Source organism: Phaenicophaeus curvirostris, chromosome 3 (genome assembly GCF_032191515.1).
Source record: "Phaenicophaeus curvirostris isolate KB17595 chromosome 3, BPBGC_Pcur_1.0, whole genome shotgun sequence".
NCBI classification, from domain to species: Eukaryota; Metazoa; Chordata; class Aves; order Cuculiformes; family Cuculidae; genus Phaenicophaeus; species Phaenicophaeus curvirostris.
The window spans coordinates 21,939,844-21,960,571 of NC_091394.1; the positions used below are offsets into that span (position 1 = coordinate 21,939,844).

The 20,728-nt window shown below is 40.1% G+C and overlaps 1 protein-coding gene across 2 annotated transcripts in view; it reads left to right on the top strand.

Annotated features, from left to right (window-relative positions):
* The window catches only part of FBXL7 (F-box and leucine rich repeat protein 7), a 174,368-nt gene that overhangs the window by 103,181 nt on the left and 50,459 nt on the right, over window positions 1–20,728 (top strand). The window contains exon 2 of one of the 2 annotated variants that reach the window (XM_069853504.1): window positions 15,118–15,167. The exons of the other annotated variant lie outside the window; for it this stretch is intronic. The gene's annotated coding sequence lies outside the window, so the exon portion shown is untranslated. The remainder of the gene's footprint in view (window positions 1–15,117; window positions 15,168–20,728) is intronic. 2 annotated transcript variants of the gene reach the window in all.

The following is a 20,728-nucleotide window of genomic DNA, read 5'->3' on the forward strand; positions in this document are numbered from 1 at the left end:
TTAGGAAAACACTGGCCTGTTCCTCCTCCTTGTTTTTAATTTCTTTTAAGGGGGACAGGAGACACCCTCCCTCACTTACCCACCCCCAAATACAACGAATACAGTGTGGAGTTCAAAGGAGGACAGTCAGAGTAAGGTTGAATGTTATCTATCTTTGAACAGTGCTGAATTTAGGATGAATCTTCTTTCCAGCATGTGAGTCAGAGACTACTTTGGATCACAAGCACCTGAACTGTCAAGTTAAAGCAGTGTAAGTTGAAGCAAGCCTCTCAATTTCATAGTATATTTGGGTTTCTTGATGGCCATTTTTAAGCTATATGGCTTTGCTGACTGAAATATATAGTGTTTAGCATGATTGGTCATGATGTGCAAAACAGATCATGCTATACAGTGATGAAGACCATTTCTTCATCTGGAAGTAACAGATGCGCTTTCCAGCAAAGGCTTGTAATTGTGGTGAAGAGGGCTTAGTGTGTAGTTTGCTTTTGCAAAATGAATGAGTAGGGCTTCTAGCAGCAATTTGCAGCCCTGCTGCTACAACTGGTCAATTAATTGCAGCATACTGGAGGTAGCGAAAAATTGTCTAAGGAGGGCATCATCTAGTTCTCCCTTTATTTATTTTCAGAGTGGGGCCATTTGCTCTTATGAATGAACACCACAAGAATTTCCTACTTGCTTTGACCCACTGAAAACACAAAACGCAAGCACAACATATTGTTATTACATCTGCTAGTATGGTTGAGTGAAGGAGCTAACTGAAATCCTTTGATGCTACAGAGAACAGGGACAGCTGTAAACCAGCTGAAAATCTGCACAGGGACTGCTGCATGTCCAGAAGGCCCTAGTTATATTGTAACCAGCTAAACCCACTTCTGGAAATGTCTCTTTATTTCTGGAATAGTACTTCTGCCCTGGCTTGTAGAGTAGTTTTGTTAAATGGGTGTCCTCCACAGGGACTACTTGTCGTTTGTCAGCTGGACCTCCCTCAGGGATGCTCAGCAAGGCAGGATCTGGGTTTTGGTGATCTTACTTATGGAATAAACTCCTCAGTGTCTCAGACCCTCCTTCATGTTCAAGGACATAAAGTTGTTATTATTATTACAAATAAATGTTCCAGCTTTAGATCAGTGTACTGATTTCTCCTAAGAATATTCATGGTCAGAACAGTCATTTAAGCAGTCAAAACTGACAGCAGTGCTTTGATGGAGGAAATTGCAGAAAAAAAAATGGTAAGAGATTGTGGGAATATTGAAGTGGCCTTCTACGTTGTTGGAAGTGACAATTTTGTTCATTGTTTCCCTTGGACTGTCCTTTATCTGCTCACTAGTCATGTGGATAGATTTGTGCCTGCTGTGTTACAGAAAGGTTGGGACACAAGGCCACACGATGATCACACAATTGTGCACAGAGCTTCGGCTCCTGAAATCTTGCCATAGAACAAAAAGGCTATTGTTTCCAGCCTAATAATAAAGCAGGAAAAAAATCACAAAAGTCTTTCCTCTAGATAGAAGGCTGGCTTAGCAAAGGGCAGGAGAGAGCTAGCAAGGAGCTTATCTACTGGAAATGGCTTCTCCATCTGCATTTTTATTTAATTTTGTTTTACTGATGGCTGGAGATGATATTTAATGACACAACTGCAATATCAGGTAGGGTAGATTTCTGACTGTGAGCTGATGATATGAGTAGCCTAGAATTGGGGTTTTTAGAATCATTAAATCCTAGCAAAGCCTTTGTGTATGTGCAATCCCCTGTCAGATAGAGGGGGCTTTAGACCCTTGTAAGGGGCAGCATACATCAATAAGAAGATACTTAAGAACTTGCCAAAGTAGAATAAATAGTACACATTAGTCCTCTCTGGGAGGCAGGTTCTGCTGACGTAAACTAGGATATGATGCCTCTTCAAGACAAATCCACTCCTGAAAGGTAAAAACCTCAACTGTCAAATCTAGTTCCTATAGATTAGCACAACTCTGAAAAGAGTGCCTGGACCTCACTTTTTTTCATGTGATGTGAGACTTAGCATATTTTCCCTCATCCCACGCTTTGTTCAAAGGGACTACGTGGCAGGCTTGAGTGATGCTACGTGTAGAGAGATGTAATTTGTGGTAAGGTAACATGTAGGGTTGTCTCCAGGAGGTGGGATTGCAGCTTCACTATTGATCCACATGTTGGAGGAAGCAAGTACAGAAACTACTTTTCTATATCAGGTCTCCTTCCATTGCCAGTTAGGAATCTTACTACGTCTTATTCTGCTGTCAGTAGCATTGTCTGGTGTTGACCCAGTGCTGTCCCACTGGACTGGAGGCTGGCTGATGTTGTGCCCATCTACAAAAAGGGCCGCAGGGAGGACCCAGGAAACTACAGGCCTGTCAGTCTGACCTCAGTGCCAGGGAAAGTCATGGAGCAGGTGATCTTGAGTGCTATCATGAAGCACATGCAAGAGAACTGGGTGATCAGGCCCAGTCAACACGGGTTCACAAAAGGCAGGTCTTGCCAGACTAACCTGATCGCCTTCTATGACAAAGTGACTCGGCTGCTGGATGAGGGAAAGGCTGTGGATGTGGTCTTCCTGGACTTCAGCAAAGCCTTTGACACAGTTTCTCACAGCGTTCTGCTTGAGAAACTGTCAGCCTCTGGCCTGGACAGGCGCACACTCTCCTGGGTGGAAAACTGGTTGGGTGGCCGGGCCCAGAGAGTGGTGGGAAATGGTGTGAAATCCAGCTGGAGGCCAGTGACAAGTGGGGTTCCCCAGGGCTCAGTGCTGGGTCCAGCCCTGTTCAATGTCTTCATCAATGATCTGGATGAAGGCATCGAGTGCACCCTGAGCAAGTTTGCGGACGACACTAAGCTGGGTGGAAGTGTCGATCTGCTGGAGGGTAGGGAGGCTCTGCAAAGGGATCTGAACAGGCTGGACCGCTGGGCAGAGTCCAATGGCATGAGGTTTAACAAGGCCAAATGCCGGGTCCTGCACTTGGGGCACAACAACCCTATGCAGTGCTACAGACTAGGAGAAGTCTGTCTAGAAAGCTGCCTGGAGGAGAGGGACCTGGGGGAGTTGGTTGGCAGCCGACTGAACGTGAGCCAGCAGTGTGCCCAGGTGGCCAAGAAGGCCAATGGCATCTTGGCTTGTATCAGAAACGGTGTGACCAGCAGGTCCAGGGAGGTTATCCTCCCTCTGTACTCGGCACTGGTGAGACCGCTCCTCGAATACTGTGTTCAGTTCTGGGCCCCTCACCACAAGAAGGATGTTGAGGCTCTGGAGAGAGTCCAGAGAAGAGCAACAAAGCTGGTGAAAGGGCTGGAGAACAGGCCTTATGAGGAGCGGCTGAGAGAGCTGGGGTTGTTTAGCCTGGAGAGGAGGCTGAGGGGTGACCTCATTGCTCTCTACAACTACCTGAAAGGACGTTGTAGAGAGGAGGGTGCTGGCCTCTTCTCCCAAGTGACAGGGGACAGGACAAGAGGGAATGGCCTCAAGCTCCGCCAGGGGAGGTTTAGGCTAGACGTTAGGAAAAAATTCTTTACAGAAAGGGTCATTGGGCACTGGAACAGGCTGCCCAGGGAAGTGGTTGAGTCACCTTCCCTGGAGGTGTTTAAGGCACGGGTGGACGAGGTGCTAAGGGATATGGTTTAGTGTTTGATGGGAACGGTTGGACTCGATGATCCGGTGGGTCTCTTCCAACCTGGTTATTCTGTGATTCTGTGTGATTCTGTGAAAATATAAATCTATGTTACTGTCAATATATATATTGATAGCTAGATACGCACACACATATAAATAAAGAAAAACTTGTTCTATAATTTATTGTATGAACGCTTGTGTGTTTGCATGTAGACACTCCCCCTTCTAGATGAGATAACTCGTGGCTTTAACCAAGTGCACAACAGGTAGTACAATATTTAGAAATGTCTACATTTAATAGCTGTTAACAGTCTGCCTTCTGGCACAAGCTAAATTTTATTGAATAGCTTTCACTAGCAGGGTAAGAGGTGACCTGTTCCTAGCAAGGTACAATATTGAAAACGTAAGAAAAATACTACTTCATGGGGAGTAATAGCAACTTAATGGGGAGTCTGCTGTCATCAATGATTTCTTGGTTAAAATGGACTTAGCTTCTGGACTGAGAAAAATTAGGAAAATTTAATTGTCATATAGAAAATATTGCTTGATAGATTTAGCAAATAAAGGTTACATTGTTTTTCTCTTAAATGCTATCAAACATACTGAATATTGCAAGTGGCCTTGCATTTCCAAATAAGCTAGAAACATGTTATTTTTTTTCTTTGTCAATATCTCTAACACAAATAGAAAATGTTTTGATGCTATGTAAATGAGCATTATACCCACAAGGCTCAGAGGTGCTTCCTAAATGGATTCTTTGCGTGTGCAAAGGAGAGCAAGGAGGCTGGTGAAAGGTCTGGAGCACAAATCTTATGGGGTGTGGCTAATGGAAATAGGATTGTTAGTCTGGAGGAGTCTGAAGAGAAACTTTACTGTACTGTACAACTACCTGAAAGGAGATTGTAGTGAGGTGGGTGTCAGTCTGTCCTTCCAAGTAACAAGCGATCGGACAAGGGGTAATGGCCTCAAGTTGAACCACGGGAGGTTGAGATTGGGCATTAGGAAAAAATTCTTTACCAAACAGCTTGTCAGGCACTCGAACAAGCTGACCAGGGAAGTGTTCATGCTAGTCCAAAAAAACCAAATCCAGTCAGTCTTAGAGCAGTGAAGTGACTGTCGAATAACAGTCACTTCCTTTCCTGCTATTTCCTTTCATGTTCTCAAAGTTTTTGCTTTTAACTTTCATTTTCTGATCCTTTACTGCTCCAGCCAGTGTTGTTTCATTTCAAGGATAGCAGTTAGGTGCATCAGCAGAGGTTAGCTCACCTGCTGAAATGCAGATGTGACAGTGAGCTGCATTGTTGTTTGGGGAAAAGAAAAAGGTTGTTCTAAAACAAGCAAAGACTTTCTATCAATTCTGATGGACCGTCTACTACAGCTGAGTTTCATGGGAGGGGCTTTGTTGCTGGGTTTTTTGTTTCATTTTGAGTTTTGTGTTTTCCTGACTAGTCGGAGCAATGTAACTGGAAAGAATCATAGAATCATAGACTAGTTTGGGTTGGAAGGGACCTTAAAGATCATCTAGTTCCAACCTCACCCTGTCATGGGCAGGGATATCCCACTAGATCAGGTTACCCAAGGCCCCATCCAACCTGGCCTTGAACACCTCCAGAGATGGGGCATCCACAACTTCCCTTGGCAACCTGTTCCTGTGTCTCACCACTCTCATGGTGAAGAAATTCTTCCTAATGTCTCATTTAAATCTGCTCTTCTCCAGTTTATACCCATTCCCGCTCATCCTATCACCACAAGCCTTTATTAATAGTCCCTCTCCAGCTTTCTTGTATTTCTTTCGAATAGTTGCTTGGATTATTTTACGCTTATTACAGCAAACATTTTAGTTCCAACTCTGTTAGAACTTACAAAGGTGAGATGTTAAAATTTTGTCCTGCCTAGTTTGTGGACAAGTTTGGATGTGGACTAAGGAACCTTGTCTGTGGCAGTGCTGAACTGGCCTTAGGTTCCTTTGATAATAGTTTTCAGGAGAGTGCTTGCAGTTTTTAACTGAAAAGGCTGCACACACACTGATCTTCTGCCCTTAAGAGACAGTTTCCCCATATTGTGCTTTTATGCCAGTAGGGTTTTAACGTGGTTTAGCTGACTAGAGCAGGCATCTGTCTTTCTGCCTTCTGCATCTTAATGGAAAACTTAATCTGATTTCATTTGAACTTTTATATAGTCATGGACAGGTACAGGGTGGTATTTTGTTCTCCTTAAGCTAACACTAACTCCAGACATTTTTACCTTTGAGTATTTTTAACTGATCCTGTACAGATTGACCACACGGAAACAAAAAGTCCATACTTAAACTAAGATTTCATGTCTTGTAAAATTATATTCAAAGTAAACCAATGAACCTGAAGAGCTGTTAGATCTGAAACTTCCTTTTTAACATGCTTTGAGTATTGCTATGGAAATCTCTTACCCAGTTTTGTATTGGTTAGTATTATGTTGTGAGAAACCATAGCACTTCCCTTCTGCTCTTCACACAGTAACTGTTTCAATAAATGATTTCATGATAAAAGGCCCTGGAGTTGAATACTAATGACTGAAAACTTGTTGGTTTTCTGTATGGATATAAAAACATATGTATCAGTGTATAGTTTTGTGCTAGCCATGCAGGCAGTTGTTCTATATTGAGAAAGTGAAGCAAGCAGTTGAGCAAAAACCCTGTTGTCATTTGGCAATGCTATCATGAGCAAAACCTCTAGTTATGTTACAGACCTCTAATGTTTGATATGTTGTGGGCAAACTGATCATTTTATTTGTAACAGCTGATCTCCAAGTGTCTGCATGCTGCAGCAACACGCAACAGTAGTTCCAGCTAGAATTCACATATACAAATTTCTGCCCTAATGCACTTTAGCTTTTTTCATAAAGGGTCAATTTAGGATAGGAGCTTTTTGGCTTATGCATCTTTTCATCCTGCAATATTCCTTTCCTAGCTCAGTTTAAAATTTCCCAGCCTTTTATGTGCAGGTAATAGACATTGAAATCTCTTATCATTTTAGTCTTAATCAAGAAGTGTTGTTTTCATTTGGGGACCAGGTTTGTTATTTTTAAGTGTTTTCCCACCATCTCTGATTTTTTGGAAGAGTTTAAGAGCCACTAGTTACCTGTGATAGCAGTGGTTCTGTAAAATGCTGACCGCAATTTTCTTTTCTTTCTTCTTTTCTTTTTTATTTCTAAAGTCATTGGAAGACTCACTGGAGTCTTGAAGGTCATGCAACAGCACTGAAATTTTACAAGTGTTAAAGCTGAAATCCTGTAATTATCTTTGACCTGAGGTGGTAGAAAAGTAAAATCTGGTTTAAAAAATAGATCACAAAAGAAGCTTTTTCAATTTGTAGTTTTATTTCATAAGCTATAAACACCAAAGGCTTAAATTCTGCTAAACTTACTTAAATGTGGTAGTGCTAGGTTGTTTTGTCTTTCCTTGCACTTGAAAGGAACTGTATACAGGGGAGTGAATACAAACATCCATCTGGTCTCCAGTCCTGACATGAAACTTGGCCTAAGAGGAGAAAATCCCCATTTCTCAAAAATTATTTTGTGGGACATGAGCCTCAATCAAGTTCTGAGAGATTAAGTGACTAGTTCCACTTCCACCTTAAGCATACAAGCTTGTGCATTTTCACATATTTGTGACCCTTGAATGCAACAAAACTAGGCATTTCTGGTTGCTTCTTTTGTGTTATAATTCAGGTTGGAAAGCAACAACATTCTGGGAGTTGTAAGTCTGTGAAGGTAAATGCTGCCAAGTTCATCAGCGCCTTGATTTGAGCTGCATATGTACGCTGGTGATCAAGATAAGTACGGGCTGTCCTGGGATGCTCATAAGAGAGGAGGGAGTTGCTGCTTTAAGCGTGTAACACTTTCTAGTTGCGGAATTCTTTTTTCATTACTTTTTGCATTAAAAGTTCTGTTCTAGAGGAGAAGGGAAGGCAAATGTAATCAGAAACCTGTGTTACAGGAAGGGAGCAAGAGAGTCTGATTTTTATAAACATATGTTGAAGATCATGGGAAAAAAATTGCATGTAAATATCCTTACTTAGGTGCTGTTCTGAAGTTGTATTTAATCAATTTTCTTGACAGTTAATGGAAACTTATGTGGCTTTGAATGACACTGATTTAGCTGCAGAGCTGTACTCAATCTAGGATTTTGCCTTTCTTTGGATCCATAAAGTCGAATCATCCTAATCTAGCTAGGTAATGTAAATTGCCCATTTCTCATCTATGGCATACCCAAACTGTCTGTGTTCATCTCTTCAGTCTAGAGTACCACAATATGACATGCAAAACAGTATCCTTCTACAAATTCTTCGCCAGTCTTCCCATGTGTCTATTGAAGCATCTTACATCATTTCATAATCGTATAGGTTCATTGTTGTACTTCCGGTCACTCTTCCTCATCTCTCTTCATTGTGTCTTGGCTAAAATAAGAGGATAATTCTCTGGACCAGAGTCTGTGTATATCTACTGCACTAGGAAGAGGTATTATAAAATAACATAAATATCCGAATCAGGAGTGATAGGTATGTATGGATAGCTTACAGGACAAAGGAGACTTTCAGTAAAGGAATGTTTTTAATTGTTTAATTTGTTTTAGTGTGATCAGAACAAGATAGTAGCTTTTCTGAAAAAAAAATTATGTGCTCTTAAAAAGTTATATCTTGATTTTTCTAGTAAGCTACGTGTTTTTGGTTTGGGAGGCTGAAACTGCTGCAGGTAATTATCTGTGATTTTAGAAAGAATTGGTCCTTTGAAAAGATTTGAAAATTGGTTGGCTGAACTTACTGCATGTCAAGGACTTCTTCAGGCTTGCTGGCACATATATATATATGGCTTTAACTTGAGTAGTAGAAATCGATGCTCAAATAGATTAGCAATGCTTTACATAGCCTTATCTTTCATCAGTCCAGGAGAAACCTCTTGCCATATTAACAAATTCTTTTAGAACACTTTTGTTATTTAAGGCAAGCTTGGCAGAGCATCAGACAATGCAGTTCTTATGTTCTCCCTAAGCTATTGTTCTTTCCCTCTGATCTTCCCCGAAGTCTGTTACAAGATCCCACTTCTCTTCTGCAACTTCAGTCAATTGTTTCTCAAAAAATAAACCCCTACAACCCAAATTAAAACAAACCCAAAACACTCTTAACTCCTAGTCTGCCATATCTCATAAAGTAAGATATTTTATACTATGAATTGCTAATGAAGTCATGAGTAGTTACTACAGGTGTGGCTTGCTTGCAGGAGGCAGTAAAGATTCTAACTGATGAGGGAAAGAGACTCTAGTGTATTTATTAAGTCAGTTAAAAATGTTCTTGTGACTGTTGCCTGTTAAATGTATATTTTAAGCAAAGCATGAGATGTATTAATCTCTTCTTAATTAGAAATCTGGTATGTTAGGGAGGAAAAGGGTTCTTCTGTTCAGTACTAGCATGTTACGCTGTTAGCATAACTTACTATAGAAGCCTGGTAGTTAAATCTCCCGGATCATAGAGCGACAGTTAAGGACACAGAAGCAGTTGGGAGACTTATTACAGATTCTATGTTTTCCTGTGAGTGCAGAAATATGGTCATATCTCTTTATGAGCAGTACAAAGAGCTTGCTAGCTTGCTAAGCGTACAGTAAATGAGTATCTTTTAAGTGGCAGCTGACAGCAGGTAGGATGAAGAAAACAATGAAATAAAATGTGTTTGTGGTGAAGGATACAAACCTTAGGTAGTGCTAGGGGGGTGAGGGAAAGTTTGTCTTTAAGAGAGCCACCAATGAGAAGAGAAAGTAGGGCTAGATCTAAAACTGATCCTTTCACACTTAATTCCTTTTGCAGCATTTTGGGCACTGCTGGTGAGGTCTGCAGGGACTGCTCAGCCTTCTCTCATGCTTCACAAAGTGCATAATGCATTTGCTCCTAAATTTGAAGGTCTCCAGTGTGCTTAAAGAGCTCTCTGGCAAGTTTGAGCTGGTGTTTATGCTTGGCTCAAGTCTTCTCATAGTGCTGCAAAGGTGTGGAGCTTTTTTTAAATTTCACTATTAATTTATTTTTTTTCCTACGTTCTGAGCAAGAAAACTTCTCTGTCAATTAGTACCTTCATGGAAGTCAAATGATTGCCACAGATCACCTGTTTATAGCAGGCAGCGAGCTAAGCTGCTTGCAAACAGTTTCCATTGCCCTCTCCATGTATACCGTGACACAGACTGACTGAAGTAATGAATTCAAAGGCTTCTGAATAAAGCAATTTCACAGTGCTCGATTCCATACCCTTTAAAAAACATCGTGTATTTTAATTTCCCTTCCTCACAGTTTTTCAAGGATTTTTTTAAACTATGTGTATGCATGTATGTATATTTAAATTGAAAACTACATGCACATACATTGTATATGTTTAAAATTGCCTATGCTATCAAATTAATCAGTACGACTTGTAAGTTATACGTTGTTGAACTGGAGATGGGAGAGAGCAGATGGTTGACACTGAAATGCCTCTTGCCTTCTGGATGGGATTAGCAATACAAGATTTGAATGCAAAGTTATGGTACTTGATCCTAGGGCTTAACTCAAAGGCATGGCCACAGATAAAGCCGAGCATCTTGATGCAGAGAGAGTGTGTCTGTGTGTTTCTGAAGCAGACACTTGTTTTTTTCATTCCCTTTAATCATTTGAAATGTAATAAGGGAAGATAAAGCACTTAAGTAGCCTAATATTTCAGAGATGGATGTCAAAGGCACTATTCTGTCTATTGACATTGAAAATGTTTCTGATAAGAGGATTTTTTTTTCCTTTGGAAAATGCTGGCTTGTTGGAATCAAAGCTTTTTAATAGGAATACATGTGTCTGGGGAAGCAGAGGCACCATCTGGTTTTGATATGGCCAGAAGTTCAGTTACTAAGGTTATTTGTCTGAGACAGGAGAGACAAGCACCCAAATCCAATCTCTCCTCAAATAAGGCAAATCCCAGTTTTCAGGAAAAATTCTTTGAAGAGACATATTTTTATCCTAGTGTGAAGAAGAAAAATAGTCCATTGACTAAATAGTATGCTGTAACTACCCAGTATCCTGGGCAGAAAGAGCATCTTGCAAGAAAATAAGCACCACTAAATGCCTTAGCAGAGGCATGTTGTGTGCATTGGTCACTCAGTGGTTTTTCAGCGAGGCTGCAGATAGGCAGCTGCAGCAGAACCAGGCCACCATGCTCTGTGGTGCTCAGGAGGTGCAGCCCTGCATAGTAAAGCTCAGACATGATTTGTTTCAGTGCTTCCCTAAGCTGTAGAGATGCCCATACTCATATCACAGATTGAAAGAGTGGTCACTGGCTGCTCAAAGGTGACCGTGAGTCTCCAGGGAAAACTATCTTCTTTGCAGCTTCCTTCTGCTGTTTCATAGCTTTTAGAACCATGAAGACAACTACCTTCCTTGTGCTCCTGCTGCAAGAGGCACAGGTCTCTGAAGTCTTTCTTTGCAGTTTGAAGCACTGTTTTTCTAATAGGTCAAGTTCTCAAAGTAATGTTGTTTGTACATGGTAGCAGTGTATTTCTATAGAAATATCTACTACAGGTAATAATCAAAGTTAATAGTTTTTCATCCCATAAAGAAGCTCCCAAGCAGGATAAGTATTTGGGGGGCTGGATTAAAAATATTATTTTAATGCTGAAGTGGAATGGCTTTGCTCTCTAACTGGGTATTTCATAAACTACCCTTACCCCCTGCAGGCATGGTCTGTCAATTTTTTAACATTACAAAGTTAAGCATTATTAAGTTTTTTATTGGTAAGAATCCCACGTACATGACATCAAATATGAGTCTGCCAAACAATGTTCAATGGCAAATGGAACTGAGTGGGAGTGGGTTTTTGGAACTGAGACCAAAAGTTCTGCATGTCCAGCATGCTGCTCATGGAGAAAATGCAAGCTTCAGTTGTGGATCTGGACAGTCAGGATCTCTGTTGTGTACTCCACTGCACTGATTTTGGGGCATGAATGTGAAGCTATCCATCTTTCTGCGGTAATATTGACAGACTTCTGCATTGATACTGTTAATCATTCCACGAGCTGCAGCACCACTGGCAGTATGTGGTGCTTCCTGGTTAACTTACAGCAACACAAAGTCTTGAACTTCTGCCATGTGGCCTTGTAGTTCAAGGAAACAATTCTCTGTTAGGAAAGACACTTGGTGGTGTTTTTATAAAGAAGGTTTTCAATGAACTCTTTTTTTTTTTTAAATTATTTTTCACACCATAAAATGCATTTCAGAAGCAAGATTATCACTTACAATATGAATCAGCAAGTGGTCAGCTGAAGAAGTTATACGAACAGCCAGTTACCAGTTGTGGCCCTTGGGAATTGATGCTGGGTCAACACTGTTTAATATTCAAGTTAATAACCTAAATGGTGTTATTGAGTGTATTCTCAGCAAGTTTGTGGACAATGCCAAAGTAAATGAAGTGATGGGCATGCTTGAGGGCAGGAGGAACTGCAACTGGCTGGAAAAATGGCCTGAGCAGGACTTAACAATATTTAGCAATGACAAATGCCAAGTCCTACACCTGAGAAGGAATAACCCCATGCAACAGCATTAAACAAAACAGAGCTTTGCAGAAAAACACCATAGGGGACCTGGTAGACACCAAGTTGAACATGAGATAACAGTATGCCCTTGCATTAAAGAATCCCAACAGCATATTCGCCCACATTAGCAGAAGTGGACAACAAACTGAGGGAAGTAGTTCTCTCAGCTCATTTGGCACATGTGAAGCCACACCTGCTGTACTGTGTTTAGTTTGAGCTCCTCAGTCCAGGAAAGACATTGGCCTAATGGAGTCAGTCAAGTGAAATACCATAAAAGATAATCAAAGGCTTCAGCATTCACCTGTAAGGAATGCCTGAGAGAACAGGGCTTGTTTTGCTTGCAGAACAGACAGTCTTAGGAACATCTTATTGCTGCCTACATCCACTTAATGAAAGAGCGAAGATGAGATAGACCCAGACTCTTCTGGCTGTGCTAAGTAAGCTGAGTTAACTTCAATTTGTGTTGTTGCACTGGCTGTCAGATGAGCACATTTGGCTCTGCTGTTTTCTGCGCAGCAGAAGTTTAATCCTACTGCCCAGCTTTTCATCATCATTTCCAATACTTGTGTAGTACTGATTATCCCAGAAGTACTCTGAGCTGTAGCAAAACGTGTATTCAGTAACATAATCATAAAAATAGCAGCTATATGACATCTGATATTGCTACTCAAAAGGGATTTTGTAGATTCAATTGATGGTCTAGATACTTCCTAGGAAGCTTTTAACTCCTTGAACTTGAGTGGAAAAAATCTATTACACTTTTGCATTTGTGGCATGAAAGGGTAGCTCCAATGTAAAATCTTACTTTTACATCAGGCTCTACAAAATTATAAGATACAGAAAGGTTTTTGCTAAAATTTCTAGCTTGTGTCTGCTCTTGTTCAGATCCTTATATTTCCATGTGAAATACCTATCATAGTTATTGACCCTTTTTTCTGTGCTAATTGGTATTTGTTCTGGATATTTGGGAGAGTTCCTGTCACTGAGAACTTACACCCTTTTGATTCTGATTTACTGTTCATTGTAGTAGCTATCTGGGTAGGTTTTGGGGCAGGGGGGCTAGAGGTTTTTGGTTTCTGTATGTGTGTGGGTTTGTCAGGTTTGGGAGTTTTAGTGTGTTGAGGTAGGTGTTTTCTAGGTTTTTTTACAAAACTTGAATTCTAGCTCCTGTCCTAACAATGTGCTGCTGTTGCATAGTTACAGAAGGAAACAAATGAGTGAAGGAGATATGAGGGAAGAAACAACTTCTAAACAGAAACATTTGGAGGATCTTCAAGTGAAACTGCTTTCACTCAACCCTTGATAAAACTGAATTACAGAGAAGAATCAAGTGGTGAAGGAGCAGCAGAAGTAGGGCTGAAAACACTATTAATAGCAAACTCATCATTCAGTTCCCAAGAATGAGAATCTTGCTGTCTGAGGCTCTCCTCAACTATCAACTTATTTTTCAGTCACAGTGATACCACTGAGTGTTGTTAAAGCTGCCAGGTAATTTGATTGCACATGCTCAGTTTAACAGTAATTGCTTTGGGTAGGAATAAAATTCAGGGTAGGAAACGTGGGAGTCAGGTCTGGGCTTCCAGATGAGGAAGGTGAGTGTGAACAATCATGTGGGTAGGGTCATTTCTAATGTACTGGAAATGGTTTAAATTTAAATCTGTTTACATTTGACCTATTAGGTCGAAGATATTCTTTCTTCATTAGTCTTGGCTAGAGAAGATAAGCTTCTCTGTTTAGAGATTAAATGAAGTGGAACAAATGAGACCAAATTGCTTTTTCCAAATGTTTGTAGACTGTAATGGTATATGCGGTCATCTGTAGAACATCACCTGCACGTTTCTTTAGTTGGAGTTTGCCATCTCCTAAGGGATTATTAGTATCTTGAAACTCATGGTTTTGTTCTTGTTTTGAATGTTTTACTTTGTGTCAGGGCTTAAGTAATTTTTTTTTCAACAGCATTCTTCCAATAGTCCTATAAGACCCTTTGTAGTTTTGATTTTTCTTGTTTTTCAGTCCTCAGAAGTTTATTCCCTTTTCTGAAAAGAATTGTGAAAGTCCCAGTAATTTTTAATTCCTTTTTTGATTGATTCTTCTGTCTTAACACGTTGCCCTTTCATTTCTGTTCTGATATGCATCCACTTCGCCAGATCTGTTGCTTCACAACAGGAAGGCGTCTTTTGTCTCCCAAATCCTCTGGAGTCCAGGGGTAGGGGTGGTGGTGTAATTTTCTGGTGTAAGTTATGCTCCCAAGATTTTTCTTTTAGCTAGGGGAGGAAGGCATTATTTTGAATCACGTGTGGTGGAAATCTCATAGTCACTCTGCCTCTAGAAGTTCCTCCCCATATTGCTGCTGTTCCTTTTTTTTTTTTTTTAAAGCTAATCAATCAGGCGTTAAGCGGGTACAATAGGAGTGTTGATGAAACGTGGAGCCTTTTGCCTTTAGGTTACAGGCTCACAACTTTTGTTACAACCAGAGGGTAATGACTAGTATTCCATGTGTATCATATTTGTTGGCTACATTCTCTCCTGTCTAAGTTCTGGTGGAATGGTGGCCAGAGTGTGGAGACAGATTGAGGAATATTGTGCTTGCTTGGCAAATTGGCATAAGAACTTTGGGAACACACATCTAATATTTGTTGGGTGACTCAACAATGAATTTATGGCACAAATACCACAGAGGAATTTCAAGTTAAACTGTTGTAAACTGCCCTCTGATTCCTTGCTAAGTCAGATTACTCAAGGTCATGGTTGCTTTACAAAGGCTTCTTGACTGATTTTTTCTTAAAAGATCTTGAGTAATTGTTAATAGGTAGAGTACAGAAGGCTGACTCAGGAGAGCTCTCCTGTCTTTTCCACTTCAGTAAGAAATCCTGTCACTCCCTCTACTAACTGAAAACCTAATTGCCCTTTCATTCACCTTGCTTCTTAGCTTCTTCCTCTGGATGATGTAAGACTGAAATGAACATGCAACTAAAGCAGGTAACAAAGAAGTAAAAACATAGTAAAACATTTTTATTATGAATGGTCTGAAGTTTAACCTGCATTAATTAGCTCCTTCATATAATGCTAATTCCTTCTAAGATTCCTTATTTGATATGCTGAATATCACCTGTAAATGACTGGACACCTTGAATTCCCATATAGGGAGTAGTGCTTGCAAAGTTAATCCCTCTTACTGTGTGTATGCTTTCTACATTAACTTCCAGGCTTTTACAAATGCATTACGCAGCGCACTAGTCATGTTTTGACTGGGAGTTGTTTTCATCTGAGGTACCTACAGTTGGTGCATTTTGCTGAATTTAATTATTTTCCCTCGCTGATTGCCATTAAGATTTTTATACCTCAATTGCCTGCAATGGGCCATAACAGAACTTAAGAGGACTTGACTCAGTTGCAAAACTGTACAAGCAGCATGAAGGAATAGAAAGAGCTAGTTTGTACAAGTACCCCTTTACAAAACATAGCTTGCTCCTGGGCTCTCATAGAATTTCAGTGTTGTAAAAGCCTTATGAAGGTTGTTTTGCTTGTTCTATTCCAGACTGACATTGTGTGACTGGTGTTCTCTTGCTACTGTTAACCATGTTCAGTTATTGTAGTAAAGGAACATTAGCTATAGAATCGTAAAGCCAGTTGCAAACTCCCTAACATTCAGATTTCTTGACTGCACTTTTGGTTCAAGCCTGCTAATTTGTTAAGGCCTACTTTTTTTTTTTTAGGAAAAAAATTCCCAGAACATACAAAACCACATTACACTAGGATATAATGGCAAGAGTAAGACTTTTCCACTCTCAAATGAGCATGTTAGCTACTCTTGTCATACACATGGGTTTAAATACAAAGCAGTTTTAAGTTGCACTAATTCTCTGTATATGAAGTATAATGAAACTTAAGTGAAAACAAAACCCTGCTGCTGTTTGTTTTGTTTGGATATGGGCAAAGTTCGATGCATGCTTTTTCTTCCTCCTTTCATAACTATTTCAATAAGTGCAGACAAAATTAACTAAGAATTACTCCGTCCCCAGTTGTAAGTGAAAACAGGCATCTCTGAATGCTTTGTCTATTGTTAGCCTATGCACAGTGCTAGCAGGGTATAGAATGTTTTGTTCCTGCTGTGGAACTACTTCTTGCAACTTCATTTTTGAGGGAGTTGAACGTGGAAGCCCAGTATTAGATTTTTCTTTAGAAGAAAGAAATTTGCTTTAGAAAGAACAAAGTAAGTGTTAAAAGGCTTTGAAGGTAGCATATGGATGGTCTGATATCAGAAGAACTCCAAAATGTGTTTTGTCAGCATCATCCATCCTTTTTTTTTTTCCTTTTTTCCTCTCTGTGTCCTACTGCATCCTTGCCTGAAATCATTGTTCCGACTGAAGGGCAAAAATCAGTCTACGTTACATGCTGACAGAACCTGAAAGCCTATCAAGCAAAGTATGAAAAAAACTTAAGGTGTTAAAAATACTTGTTTTGTTACTTAGCCTGTGGCACGGTGTCTTCACAATAGTTTTTATTTGCTTTCATACTCTCAATGTCTGGTTACTCTGAGCCCTCAGAACCTGGTCTTTTCTGCTTTGACAGCACATAAAAAATGCTGCTTGTTGTTACCAGTACCTCAGATAAGTTTCTTTCAACTTCTTCCAAAGCTGTGGATTGGCAGTTGAGGTATGTCATTGCTTAAAGTTTTTGAATATGAAGCTCTCAGTTAAAAGAGAAACCATTGCCTTAAGCCTTACCTTAATGGCCTCTCTTGGTGTATACCTCGAAGTGGTGAGTCATCTTATGAGTTTGAAGATTCTGTCTTTTACACTGTAGACTCTTGTTTCACTACTTCTGATATCTTTTGAATTTCTGGCATTACTTTTGTCTGACTTTCCTCTTTGTATTTTATTTCTTTAATCATCTCCTTTATATCTGTCACCTTATACTTTTGATTCTTCTGAAGCTGCAAGTAAATGTTTCCATAAATGGGGTTTTTTTCATTGTAGTTGTGAATAAGAGGATATAAAATGCAGGTACGCTCACTGCAGTTGCAGGAACCTAGTCTTAATCCAGATGCTGTGCTGGAATGGTCCAGTGGAGAATCAGGCCCAAAATAATGATTGATTTTAATTTATTGTAAACATGAGATTTTTTTTCCAAGCAGCAATTTTTTGGATGAAAAGTACTCAGAATGTCTGAATTGAGTCTATCATTACAGCCATCCAAAACATTCATAATAAAATCCAAACCAGCTCAAACGTACTTCGTTTTTAGTGTTTCATTATAAACCTTTAACTTAGCCAAGGTTAGCAACCCTCTGAAAACCTGGCCAGAACCGTGAGGGAATCTAAGAATGAGAGAATCTAGGTCAGTTTATTCTTTGTGGATGGAAACACATAAAACTTGACGGCTTTACGTGGTTTCAGCTTTTTAGCCAGGCAAAAATTAGAAGTTACCTTAAGCTCCAAGTGAGCAGTACAACTAAAATGAGTGGTCTGCTTCCTGCATCATGCCTACATGGTCCTCTCCCCTTGCCCGAGGTGATTCAGATTCCAGTGCCTTGCACTGGCTCTATGAAGAAGAAGACAATGCTCATGTCTAATCTTGTATGTGTCACAAAAGGCATCTGTAACTGTAGTCATTATTTGGCCTTTCGGGGCATTATTTCAGAGCACAGGGAAAACAGAACAGAGAATTAAGGGCAAATTTTCCAGGAGAGGACAATGTGTTGGTCCTCCCACTGGCAGTGCTGTCTGTTGCTCTGTGTCCTCCAGTGTCACAGGACCTGGGAGGGGAACATTTCTTAGAGCCGTAAGTCCAACTATATAAGCAGAGTGCACTAGCCAGCGACATAAGAAAAAGGTCTTTATGCCTCCAGCACAGAGTGCTCATTTATCTCCAGCCTTCGCATGTTTCTGGTGGGTCTGAGGAAGCAGGGAAGCATGTGCCCAGTATGTATGTTTAGCTGTGATCAGGGAAAAAGGCTTGTTCCTAGCTTAGGTAGTGGAACATTTGATGTCATCGAGCATAAGATTTTGTAGTGTTTCTTGTAGTCTTCATCTTTGAGTGTTAGGAATGCATTAATGGGTAGGTATGTTCATTCCCAGAAGGACTAAAGAGCAATGATATAGAGACCCTTTAGTGCTCACAACCTGTTGCTCGTTCAAAGGCTAATCAAAACTGAAACCTGCCTACTGTGGAAAATATAGGTGGAAAGGGTGCTGCCCACATCTTGCCTCACAGCTGTTTGGTCCTCTTTGGCGTGAACAGTATGTCACAGAAGTTCTAAATGCAATGGATTCCCCTATGTACTTGCCCAACAGTTCTTTTCACTGGCCTCCTAGACAAATTGTGGGCTATGTCACGTGGCCTTCTGTGCAGAGAGATCTTTGTGGCAACTTCTTAATAAAAACTTAAAATCCTTAGTTTTTAATGGCTTCTATTATAACTGCACTGTAGCTGGGAGAACTTAGGAAGTTTCACAACAACAAAAAATCATGATTATGAAAGCAATTTTTCAGTGGGATCTGGATTTAAAACCATCGGTGTTATAAATCATGAGGCTAGTAGACAATTCAAAGTACCAGTTATGTCCAGAATTATCTTGAGTGCTGTGACATGATTAGTGCTAAAATTGCTGTATTGTCTTGGCCACCAGAAACTCTCACCAGGTTTGTTTGTTTTGTGTGGGTGAGGGAATGTTTGGTTTCTTTGTTTGTTTTGGGTTTTTTTGTTATATTTGAAGCAAAATCATCTTCAGTGCTTGGTTCAGTGGTAGTCATTTGCAGACTCATAGGACAAAATGACCTTCTGGATAGAAATATAGAACATGAAGATGAATTGTGATTGCAAGACATCCTGGGAAAGTAGTTTGTTTTATCAGATGAATATAAATATTCTTCATAATGAGAGTGCCGGTTTTACCATTCTCACTAATATAGTGTGGGAGAATGAGTATTGGAAAAAAAACGAAGTATAAGAAATGGAAAGTCATTGAAACAGAGGCTAGGGTTTCTGATCTGCTTCTCAGTATTTTAGGAGCTCTTGTGTAACTGTAGGAATGGAAGGAACAAAAATTTGTAGGCAAATTTTGAAGAGATGAATACACCGAATCTGTTTTGCTTGAGTACTATTTCCAACTTAAAGCAGCTATCCACACAATTAGGTTCTGCTTAGTGAGGATTAAAATTATTTTAACAAGGCCATTTACATCTAATTAAGATTGATGTATAAAGCAAAAAAATACAAGAAAAAGAGACGTAAAGAGGCTAAGTAGCAAGGTATTCCTGTCCTGACATTACCTTCAGAAAAAGAAATGGAGCTGACTTTCATTCAGACTCTTCAATTAATTTTATTTTAATTTCTTCTAAGAGATTGCTTTTTATAGAGGTGGATGCCATATCTATAGCTTGTTGTTAGCCTCCAGGTTGCTCAGGCTGTGAAGGTGTGGATAGCAAGCGCGCTGTAAAGTCTTCTGAGGTCCCCCAGCCAGCATTTTACACAGGCCTCCTGCTGCTGATGCAAATCAAAAAGCAGTATTCCCTCTTGTGCCAGAGAAGCCTGGTAAGCGTGCCTGCTGATCCCCTGTTTGGGGCCAGCCTTGATTGCCTGGTCATGCCCTGCCAAGCACGTACAGCTTTTACATCACAGGAAGCTGAGCAAAAGTGCATTACTTCTGTGGCACACACATGGTGTTGCACAGGACAGGGGGTTGGCTGTTGGGCACACAAGTCTTTAAAGTCACTGGAAGAGATTGTGTGGTCTGAAAGTTGGCTAATTCAGCTTGAGGATAAAGCGAGTAGTACCACTGCTGAAGGCTGAGAGTGTGGGACAGTGCCCTGAAGTGAATGAAACTTTGCTGCAATTTCTTTCTGTGCTGTCTGAATGATCTCATTATGTCATACATTATAAACATGCTTTTCAGCTTCAAATTCGCATATGAAAAAGTGAATATGAATTCACATATGAAGAAACTCAAGATTTCCATTTACACTTTGGCTAGTGATCCTAATTTTCCTGAAATACAAATAAAAAATCTCAGTGGGAGCTTAAGAATGTGTTTTGTTTAAACTGCTGATTTTCAATCCATGTCTTGTTTTTGATGGGGGGAGGGGGTGGTGTTGGCAGTCAAATACTATTGCTCCCTCTTGTGGCTAACGCAAAAAAAAAAAAGAGTATATAAATAAAAATACATCAGGGCTAGTTCTAGTGTTGGAGTAATTTTACTGTGTAGGTTTCAATGCCTATATGTGACAGTGGTTTTTCTGCATTGTACCCTGGATGTCCTTTAAATGTTTAACATGGAGAGGGGAGACAGAATATGACAAAGGGCTGCAATTAAGTGTAATGATTTATTTCAGGTACAGGCGGTTTAGACAGGTTTCAATGTAGGGAACTGTTCTTCGGGGAATGCTGGCTCTTTGCAAGTAGTTCTTACCCTCACTTGATCATCTAAATATTTTTGCATTTCAGTGTTTTCACATTTACAATATATTTTATATGTGAATGTGTGTGTATGCAGAGTTACATGACGTTACTGCTTACATTTTTGGTCATATTTTTATTGT